This window comes from Atractosteus spatula, chromosome 3 (genome assembly GCF_055471065.1).
Source record: "Atractosteus spatula isolate fAtrSpa1 chromosome 3, fAtrSpa1.hap1, whole genome shotgun sequence".
NCBI lineage: Eukaryota > Metazoa > Chordata > Actinopteri > Semionotiformes > Lepisosteidae > Atractosteus > Atractosteus spatula.
Genome location: NC_142708.1, coordinates 22,613,165 through 22,625,220, shown reverse-complemented (window position 1 = coordinate 22,625,220; position 12,056 = coordinate 22,613,165).

Genomic DNA, 12,056 nt, shown 5'->3' with positions numbered 1-12,056 from the left:
TATTAATTTTGAGTGTTTTATAATTATAATAATTTTGTTGTTTCACACAAGAGCAATGTGGTATGCATGAAGGGACGTGCGCTATGACATTTTCTACATGTTGTTCTAGACAAATTGCAATCTCTTGATAATACTCAAACATAAGTATCACTTAGCATTATGCAAAAAAAGAATATTTAGGAGAGTTTCGGTATATTGCTTAACAGATCTAAAGGTTACCTTCATAGTAATTGTTACACTTCAGGAATAATAACCATACATGAAGTCATTGAAAAGAACAGTTTTGCATTACCTCATAACATTTTCATCTGGTAAGTTTTGTAAATCTTCTCTCAGATTTGTTGATTTATGACAATACATTTCTACTTCATGTACTTTAGGACACGGAGCAACAAAGAATTTATCTCAACGTACTGTATCTGGAGTGGTTACGGCAGGATGAAAATATCAGAGTTTTAGGAATAACAGTTGATCCATTATTCTGCTTCCCTTGAGGGGGTGCTCCTAGGCAGCCTTTAACAATTATAGACAGTAGTAGAAATGTTGAGAAAGCACTCACAAAGGACTGAACAATGTATTGTGTTACAAGTCGGCTTGGTCAAGCAAGACAGTTACACTTTGAAAATGGAGGGCTTAATTCTTACTTAATATTTAAAGAGTACATTTGCCATTGGTGCCTCCAGAGTATTTTCGAAAATAGATGACAGTTTACCATCTTAAACAGGAGTGTGACATAATCCAAAAGCTGATGGAAAGTATTGTCTGCAGACTTTATCTGCAAAAGCCATCTTTTCAAATTATTACAGAGAGAAGGTACTTTCTTGTCAAAATCTTGCCTAGTCTTAATGCTAAAATACATGATTAATCAAGGCAAGTTTGAAATGCATCTTTAATATTGTAACCTCTATTAGAATTGTTAAAAACTTCTCTTGGGGGAACTTTTTTAATATGAAACTTTTTATCACTAGCAAGCACTAAAATAATTTTGCCTCTGAAACTCATTTCCATACATACTCATTTCACAACACACACCATTAACTACATCAATCATGGTATGTTACTTTGCTAATCGAACTGTTTAAATGACATTACCATCATATTAGTGTAGCTTGCTGGAAAAGGAATTTAGTGCTATTGTATGGACATATATGTCTATGACTTCAACATTGTCTATATGAAAAAGAGCCTCATTAATCAAAGAAAAGCAGTAATTAAAAGAGAATATAAAAACGATTATACACAATTTACTGTAAAAGTAAATCAAACTGAGTACTGTATATATTTATTGGTCAGCATGGTAACATGGAAATTGGTACTACTACGACAAAGATATTGGATATTTTTTTCTTTTCAAAGGACATTTTCAAAGGACAGCTTCAAAACAAGCATCTTATTCTTTCTTTACTTTTTCCGTAAGTACAAAGTTTTTATTTTGGGATCTTATTTTTCTTAATGTATAAATGGTGATTGAATATGTTTTCCAAATCTAACCAAAGAATGTTTTGAATTTTGAAAGCTGTAGCAATATTCTCAAAGGGAAACTGTTACAGGTCTCCAGGAGTAAGAGGAGGATCCTGTGCAGAGCGGATGCCCGTGTCTGTAAGTTATAAATCCAAAGTCCAAGCCAAAAGTCCAAAAAAAGCAACAACCCAAAACGCAGCTAAACCAGAACGTGATCCAAAGTGGTAAACCAAGCGAAGTCCAGAAGAGTCCACGCCCTTTTAAAGGAGCCGTGCGGGAAGCCTGACATGTAACAGAAACTTTGTGTATACTGTAGATGATACTAATAGCAGTTTTGCCATCTACTATATTTCATAACTGAATGTTTGTACTACTGTTATGCTTCAAGTGGCAAGTTGGAAGTGGACAGCAGAAGACAGTTTGTGGAAGAATGTTGGGTAGGCCTTCATACAGTAATGAACTAAAAACACTTTTATTTAAATCATGTATTATTAATTGCATGAAAAATAAAATGCTACTTAATTCTTATCAAAATGGTTTGAGCAGACCTATCCTTATAGTTGTCTTTTCAATTAAATCTTTTGAAAAAAAATCTTATTTATATTGGTACTAATTATATGATATGGCATGATGGGCCTTGTGCATGATGTGAGATATCACCATGCTTCAACTATCATCAACCAGTCCAGCATATTACAAGATCATGGACCTTGGGCACCATATTGTAGTGGTAAATGTTCGATTTTTAAAAAAAGCTTCAAAGAGAGGAAAGGAAAAAAAAATGTTAATCAACCTGGTTTACCAATAACATTTATGTATTATTGCTGAGGTATAAAAGTAATATAATTTCCTTTGAAATGTACTATCACCAATCTGCTATTTTTATACTGTGGGTCCCACAGTGCTTGAACAGCAAAATTACAGTAACAAAGGAATGATCTTACTATCATTTAAACTATTGAGATCCCTATCCATTCCCCCAGTAAGTACCAGGGATTGTTGTGCAGCAAGCTGAGTATACACCCATCTGTCCCACTCTTGGTACAGTTTTGGAAAATACCGGTAAAAGTTAAAGACATTTCCCTCAATTGCATTACTGATTGTGGACTTTGGGGCATGCTGTGGGGTATGACAAAAGTCCTTTACCATTTCAGCCACAGCCACCCAGGAGTCTCACAAGTTTTCAAATATAAACTTAAAATAATCCTTTTGATAACTTTCAATGATGAGCTAATGAGTTGCTCTGCCTAATGTTTTCAGGAGATTAAATCTGCATTTTCAATTTCTGTTTTTCTAGAATAGAAAGACAGGCATTTTGTTTAGTCTGATGATAGCTGATATACTGGGACATGATCAATGAAATAGAATGTCTTTCTCCATCCATCCATTTCCTAACCATTTCTTCCTACTCAGGGTTGCAGGGGAGTCGAAGGCTATTTTGGGGAGTAATGGGTACAAGGCAGGGTACACTCTGGATGGGACACCAGTCCATTAAAGGGCAGACACACAGACAACTAACTAATTGCAATGTGATTTGTCAGAACTAAAAATATACTGTATAGGCAGCAAATCTTACAAGGAGTATCCCTCTGCAGCTTGAACATGAAGGTATATTGTTCTGTACTTCTAGATGTCATTGCAGGATACACACAGACATAAACATGCACACACTCACACAAGGGCCAAACTTTCCAGAAGCCAATTAACCTACCAGTATGTGGAAGGAAGCCCACATGAACATGGAGAGAATATACAAAGTCCACACAACTAGCAGCTGAGGCCTGGAACTGAACCACCGCTCCACCATGCTGCCCGGAGGGTCTTTTTATTCTTTAAAAATCATTATAATTAAATAGTTAAAATAATTTTAAAAATAATAAAAATCTACATAATTCCATTAATGACCTTAAATTAATAATTCAGTGCTGTTTAAGTACCCACTTAAGAACATCAATAAACGTTACTAACTTTGAGGATTTTATTTTAAAAAAAGGATCCTATTCATGAATACAGAAAAAAATGTATCTATTAAGATAATGGGATTATGACATTCAGGGCTGTGCCCTCTGATCTTCGGTCTTGATCACCCAAACATAAGTAATCTACCTTTTTAAACGATTCAAATACAAAGATATGTGAAACAGGCAGTACAACTGAAAGTAATCATTTTCAATCATCAAGCAGACATACAGTAATATTAGAAAGTAGCATTGTAAGTAGCAGCAGGTAGACTTTTAGAAATGTAACCTTTAAATGTCAGCAGCTTTAGTGAAGACATAACATTTGAACTTTTTGGCAACTTCAAGCAATAAATACTGTATGTCGTTAATTTCAATCAAACCTAGTGAGTGAAGTATTAAATACGTTTAAATTGTATTGCAAATTACTACAAAGATACAAAGTACCTTATGTTTAAAAATGGAATGTTAATGGGAGAAAAAACAGGTTTTTATACCTGTTTTATTTAAAAAAATTTTAATACCATCTATGGAGACCCAACCATCTATGGAGACCCTAATTACTGAGAATTGAGAATATTTTACCCTTTAATCAAATATGAAGGATGTCTGCATGTCTGTCTTTGGTCATTGTGTTTTAAAAATACAGTTTGGAATTAGTATGAACATTATATTCTACAATATGATTATGAATTAGTTATGAATTATCCCCGGCCCTGTCCTTCCTTCATAACCACTTATGCATTCAAGTTAAACCCAGACATAAGCAGAAGATTAGTATTTGAATAAAACATGCACAGTTATATGTCTCTCAGATGAAGCACATTTAGAAAGCAGCTGGAAGTGCTGGAGTAGCATTAATTTCATAAGCTAAGAAGTTGCATTGTCAGTTACGTTTTGTTTTTTTAAATAGCCATAAACACGTAGATTATGTTCAGACAAAAACATCTACTGTACGTATGGTGTATTATAGCTTAGAGCACTACTGTTTCTCTCTATACATACTGTAGAGGAAGTATAATATACTTTACATTTATAACAATATATCTAATTGTTATAATCTAATTTAGAAACAAAAACAATGCTTCATATATTCTAAATCTGAGAAAATCTGTTTTTTTTGTTATGATATTCATCATTTAGATTTTCTTTATTATGGCAGTACAGCTTTACGGGCTTCATTGCTAAGATGTTTATTCTATAGGCATGTATTTAAATTGCAGGATTTAAGTGGGGTACATATTTGCTTCAGGCAAGGATCTACAGAGAAATTCAAAAAACATTTGAACAACAATGAAAACCGCAAGAATCCAAAACTGCAAGGGAAATAATTAAGGAGTAAAAAAGAGAGCCCAAGGGAAAAACAAAATTCAAAGGACTGCGAAATAAAGTGCCTGTACCTAAATGCCAGGGGTGTTCAGTATAAAATGCAGGAAATAGAATGTGCCACATTAGCATGTGGCTATGATATTAATTGAAGTCACAGAAACATGTACAGTAAGTGAAAGTGATGGTGAACAGTACAGCATTAGGGGGTATGCAATTATATATTCAGGAGAGACAGGAACGTGGGGGTGGGGGGTGTAGTGCCGTACATCATTAAGTATTTAGTCTCGTGGGTGAATGAAGGGTAGGAGGATCTACAGTATATGGGTCAGATTTATAAAAAAGGCATAGTTATTGTCATCAGCTAATTTGACTGGGGCTTGCATTATACAGACATTTGTCATCATTGTTTTCATATTAGTAGAGCAACCTGGGTGAAGTGCCTTTACCAATGTTTCACAGCAGGATTTCAAACCACAGACTTCCAGAACCCTAACCAAGACCCACACTGCTGCCTCAGTTTTAATGTCAGTAGTGTGCTACAGACCAACACGTTATAATGCAGCCTTATGCCTTGAAATTAGGAATGGAAAAAAGACAGTTATGAGATGTTTTAATTTTTCTCACGTATATTAGGGAATAGACATCAAAAGCTGAAACTGAAATGTGTAAATGATTGCTTTGTTATTCTATTTGTCAGGGCACAGACAAGATGGAATGCCTGTGTTGATCAAAACTCTTCAGATTCACGTGGTATTTAATAAGGAAAAGAGGTATGAGAAAGCCAATGATTAGAATACTGTATTTACTGAAGTATATTTAGAAGCTATATAGTTAGAAAGAAAAAAAAGAAAAGCATAATGGGACACAATGGATATAGAATCAGTAAAGATTAAATAGGAACATTGTAAAGAACCAAAGGACAGAAAAGACTTATTCCAAAAGTAAATTACAGTCTAGAAAGCAGTGGTCCAAATGGTTTAAGAGATCAATAAAGATAGAGGGAAAATTGATGATTAACTATAAATAGAACAACAAATAAAAAAGGAGTACAAGACGTTGCAAGCACGTCAAAATCATATAATAAAAGCATAAAGAAAGGAAATACTATTGCAGTGTGAGCACAGTGTTAAAATAGTCAGCTCTTGTTTATGTACTACAACAAGAAAATTAATAGTAAAGAAAAATAGTCTCACGGCATAGAGTCTCAGAGATATTCATGAATTCTAAATCCATTTTGTCTTCTAAAATAATTTTTTACAAGAATTAAATGGAAAAGGAAATGTCTATTAATGGTATGCAATGAGTCATTGTATTTACTTAGGAAGAAAAAGGCAACATGCCTGAGGAATTAGCAAGTATAGTTATTAGTATAGAAGTAGTAGAAGTGTTACTGTCTATACTCATTATTATAAAGAGAGAAAAGCAAATAATTGGTGGAAGAACAGTTAACAGAAAACAATTAATCATATTAAGATGATTATTTAATTATGGATTTTCTTAGATGTTAGTTCCATCAACATATAAATCCCTGTTCAGAAAATAAAATTGTCTGAGTGAAGTACAGGGTAATTATTGTTATGAAAGATGCATTCATTGTTCTAATATATATACTAACACTTTTCCATCAGCTCAGCCTGAGGTCAAAAGTATTCAGTACTGTAAACAATTTCTTTGTTATTTACAATATACAGTGTATACTTACAGTAAATGTCAGTCCTAAGTAGGAATAATAATACGAATTATGCAACATATAAACATTATAAAGTAATGGATTATGGCTCTGCTTCAAGTTTGAAATACACAGCTGTTAAAAAAAAATATCTGCTTTGGTAAGAGGTGGGGCAAAGATAGCAATCAGATAATGAGAAAAACTAGGAACCTTATTGTTTACTCAGTTTAACATCATGTAACAACATAACATTTCAATATGATGAAACAGCTTTAAAAAGTTTTTTAAGTCTTAAGATTATATATGGATTAGATTCAGAATTTTATAATTTTTTAAAAGTTGTAGTGATTATTAAATGTATAGAACTCACATAAGTGATTGGTTATGTTGGTTTTCAAAGTGCAGAGTATTTTGTTTTCTCTTGTAGAATATTTTTAAAGTACTAAAAATGGAACAACTTTTGTTTTTAAATTAATCAATGATCTATTTACATATTCCTACATTTGAGTGTGCAACCGAGTTTGTTTATGTGGACTTGTTTCATGTTAAGGCTGATGTGACAGAGGAACAAATGTTGTTTCATAAAGACTTTTAGCTCTTGTTTGGACTGCTTATGGTGGTTGGCACCTCATTTTGCATTGAGCATTGTGCTGCATACAGTACATTTTTTTCTTCTACAATGTTACAACATTACCTTTTGCTTTGTTTTTATCTTGTACAGATTCCAGATTTTGTTCCACATAAAGTAGACCTGCATAGAGAGAGCCTAAATGCAAATGGAAAAGCAAATGAAAACATTACTGAAGTGTATAATCAGAGCCTGGGTATACAGGTGCAGTTTAGAATACAAAGATGTTTAAAAAGGCACACTTCTCAGCATGGTAGCCTTTCACTGTCTTCTTAACTAGCTGTATGAAACACTATGGCTGCACATCATCATGTATTTATTTTTTACAGATTAAGATTAAGTTCTATATAATGTCAGGAACCATAACCTCTAATTTTATTTTCCTTCAGTCTTCTTCAAAAGGAGACACGGTTAACTTGTGGCCTAACTTCTAACACCTGTTTGATTGGCTTGAAAATATGTTATTTTCAGTTCTCTTTTGTCAAAATAATTTGCTGTTGCCAGGAGTTCTTCTATCTGTTGCCAATTCAGTAGTCAACATGGTACACAACAAATGAGAAACACCTGTCTGATTCATGTTGAAAACACTGGAAAAAAAGGTTAATTGGGTCCTCAGTCTTCCACAAGCAACACAAGGGTACCCAGTGCTTGTTAATGAAACACTGTAAGGGCAATATTGCTTGAAATGAGTCAATAGTAGCCTTACATTTAATCCTAGGTATTTCTCCTGAATTCCCTCCAGATAAAGTAGTTTGTGTCTAAGAAGCTGTTTTATGTGTCACCAATTAACCTAGCTAATAAGTGTCTACATACATTCATCAAACTCCACAGGAAAGTCACACTCTGTAAATGACTTCTCTGTCGGCATTAGTTACATTTAATGATTAGATCATTAGATGATAAATGTGTCTTGGACCATGTAATGAAATAAGGAACAATCTTTAAATTCAGTTGTATATATTAAGGCCGAGGATAGAGTATTTCTAAAAGCCTCTTTTGGAATAAATTGCACTGTTGCCATTGAGTTGATAATATATGCAACTTAAATCCTATATAAAACCTGTTTACTGGAAAACCAATAGGTCATTACAAGACCACACTGGAGTCATGTACTGTATAACTCATAACAGATAAACTACTATCTTAAATGTCGGTCTTTAGAAAAAATGATCTTTTAGATAATATAAAAATGTAGTGAAGCAGAGTAATTGAGAGAGATACAAAAGAGAAGATGCCACAACATCTCAATTGGATTCAGGTCAGGACTTTGACTAGGCCACTCCAAAGTCTTCATTTTGTTTTTCTTAAGCCATTCAGAGGTAGACTTGCTGGTGTGTTTTGGATCATTGTCCTGCTGCAGAACCCAAGTGCACTTCAGCTTGAGGTCACGAACAGATGGCCGGACATTCTCCTTCAGGATTTTTTGGTAGACAGCAGAATTCATGGTTCCATTTACCACAGCAAGTCTTCCAGGTCCTGAAGCAGCAAAACAGCCCCAGACCATCACACTACCACCACCATATTTTACTGTTGGTATGATGTTCCTTTTCTGAAATGCTGTGTTACTTTTACGCCAGATGTAATGGGACACACACCTTCCAAAAAGTTCAACTTTTGTCTCGTCAGTCCACAGAGTATTTTCCCAAAAGTCTTGGGGATCATCAAGATGTTTTCTGGCAAAACTGAGACGAGCCTTTATGTTCTTTTTGCTCAGCAGTGGTTTTCGTCTTGGAACTCTGCCATGCAGGCCATTTTTGCCCAGTCTCTTTCTTATGGTGGAGTCATGAACACTGACCTTAACTGAGGCAAGTGAAGCCTGCAGTTCTTTGGATGTTGTTGTGGGTTTTTTTCTGACCTCTTGGATGAGTCGTCGCTGTGCTCTTGGGGTAATTTTGGTCGGCCGGCCACTCCTGGGAAGGTTCACCACTGTTCCATGTTTTCGCCATTTGTGGATAATGGCTCTCACTGTGGTTCGCTGGAGTCCCAAAGCTTTAGAAATGGCTTTATAACCTTTTCCAGACTGATAAATCTGTTTCTCATTTGTTCCTGAATTTCTTTGGATCGCAGCATGATGTCTAGCTTTTGAGGATCTTTTGGTCTACTTCACTTTGTCAGGCAGGACCTATTTAAGTGATTTCTTGATTGAGAACAGGTGTGGCAGTAATCAGGCCTGGGTGTGGCAAGAGAAATTGAACTCAGCTTTCCAAAGATGTGATAAACCACAGTTGATTTATGTTTTAACAGGGGGGGCAATCACTTTTTCACACAGGGCCATGTAGGTTTGGATTTTTTTTCCCCTTAATAATAAAAACCTTCATTTAAAAACTGCATTTTGTGTTTACTTGTGTTATCTTTGTCTAATATTTCAATTTGTTTGATGATCTGAAACATTTCAGTGTGACAAACATGCAAAAAAATAAGAAATCAGGAAGGGGGCAAACACTTTTTCACACCACTGTATATAGTACATATACAAAAATAGTTTCTTAGTCCAAAATATTACAAAAGAAGAAGTATACACAAATATGAAGAGCAAATTCTCTATGGTTTACAATCTTCGGGATGCTGACTATAAATCCAAACTGTGAATAAGCTAATTCTGAGCTCCAATTTTACTGAAAATGTGAAAAAAATAATAAGCAAAAAGCAATAAATATTAGTACCATTTTACTATGCTATTTTACTAAAAAAACAGCTTAACAGTACAAACAAGGATTTTTTTAATGTATATTCTGATTTAGTCCTGTGCAATAATATTTAATTCCTGATGGCAACACCCCCACAAGACAAAAGGGGGCACGATATGTCATATTTACAAAAAGTGATTTATATTGCTTTAAATGTGTACATTATACTTTGATAACTCAGATGTTTAAAAACAAATTCCAAACACAATAGTTTTTTTAAAGTCAAATTAAAACAGCCTGTAGTTAGAATTAATAGAAATGACTCTAGTCAAAAACAGTCTTAATCCACCTCAGAGTACCTCCCCACTGCTATACATAAATATAAGGCTATGGATTGAGATTTTTATTTGTGTTCATTATAAAGGTGATTGCACTTTACACTTTACAAGAATCCAATTTAAAGGGTTCTGCATGGGTACCTTTACCTTTAAAATACTGTCAGTAAAAAGTCTGACATTTTTATTGCACAATATTTTAAACAGCCAAGAAACGTCTTTTAAAACTTAACATTGACAAATTACACTGGTTATGCATTTCCTTTAACTGAAGAACAAACAGATGTGAAACCTTTTATGAGTAGTGCATTTCCAATCGTTATGTTCTTTGTATTGACACATTCTTATTTTACATTTTTTGAATATGTAATATTCACCTGGATTCTCTAAGGGATGTATCAAGTTAGGTAGAATATCAATGTGTGGTATTTATTTTAATCTTTCAAGCAATATTGAATTCTGCTATTAGTTGTGTAGAAATAGCAAGTCTTTGATGTTTTCAGGTGTAATGACAACAAATCATGGCTAAATGTTTTAAATTGACAGATATGTGCCAGCCATTTGTAGCTATTGTATGGAAAAGAGAAAACATTTCCAGAGAATAAGCGCTATTTTATTATGAACAACACCAGCGCTGTTGAAACAAACAGAGACATGAATAACATGATATCTGTAGATTCTTAGTCTGGTGTGACACCTAGATTTTGAATGTCTAGAAAGACTAGAAAAAAAATTGTGGGGAAACAAGTGCCTTCAAGGATATTTAACAGTTACTGAAAAGTAACTGTTCAATTACCATGTTTGTACTGAATACATGCAAAAATCAGAAGATTAACTGAGAGGACATTTGTTAAGGTTTTGAAAATATCCATGACAGTTCGAATGAAACATCTTTTAAGTGCTCCCCCCCCAAAAAAAAGAACCTACAGAATTGTAAAATGCTGTATTGCTCAGCAACAAACAACACTAAATAAATCAAAAATTGATTAAGCATTTTCAGACCAATACACAAACCTCAGCAATCCAAGTTTTCAAGTTCTGCATCTGACATCACACATGGTATACTGTACGTCTGAAGTCAATGCCTTGTATAACCACAATTAGCATTTATGACTGCAAGGCACTTGCTCTTTTTAGTATCACTCTGCTGTTGGACATCTGGTATGTTTTCCCTAGTGTTGATCAGCAACTTGCATACATCTGGAAGCATCTGGGATGGGTTAACTAGTTGCAAAAATGGTGGCCCACTTTGTCCAACGCTACATTAATACGGCAACAGATTTGGAGATTTGGAGAATTATCTGACCGTAGAAATCTGGTGGTTTATTGTGAAAGATATCAAGACATGCAATTGGTTCTTCTGCAGTTAAGCTCTTCTGCTTGTGCTTTCATAAATTAAAACTTTATAACACAAAGAACAGACACAAAACATCCTTGCAACATCAATGGTCCAAACTGGCAACCAATTGACAATGCCACAGTCCCTGAATCATAGACATTCACGTCACTAGAGGACTGATAGGATTTCACAATATGTGCATCCCTTGCCTTCTTCAGTGCATTTCTCAATGTGACACACGTGCAAACTGTACAGATCCCACCAAACATTTGTAAAAGATTAAAATATTTGTTATGATTCAGGAACAATGCCCTCTCAAGACATTGTGGATACACTTTCTAGGACACAGAGACTATCCACTTACCATCTGTTCTTTTTTATAAATTTAGAAAGGATTTAGAAAAATCCTTCACTTTTAAAGTACTTGCTGGGAATTAAATTACCAGTGCTTCTTAAGATGTCACTTTCCAAGTATGCAGGTATTTTTTCATTGTGTCAGCCATCTGTTTTCAAAAGCTCCAGTGGCTGCGCTAGGATTGGTTGCCCCACCTTAAACTGACTTCAAATAGTCGGAACGTCCTCATCATTTTTCATAATGATTTTTCTTTTTGTCATTAACATAGAATGGCACATTTTAAATGTTTTTGTGATTTCATAATAAAAGGTAAAAGGAGTCCAAAAACAATCATTACTTTCAATATTTACTCTGA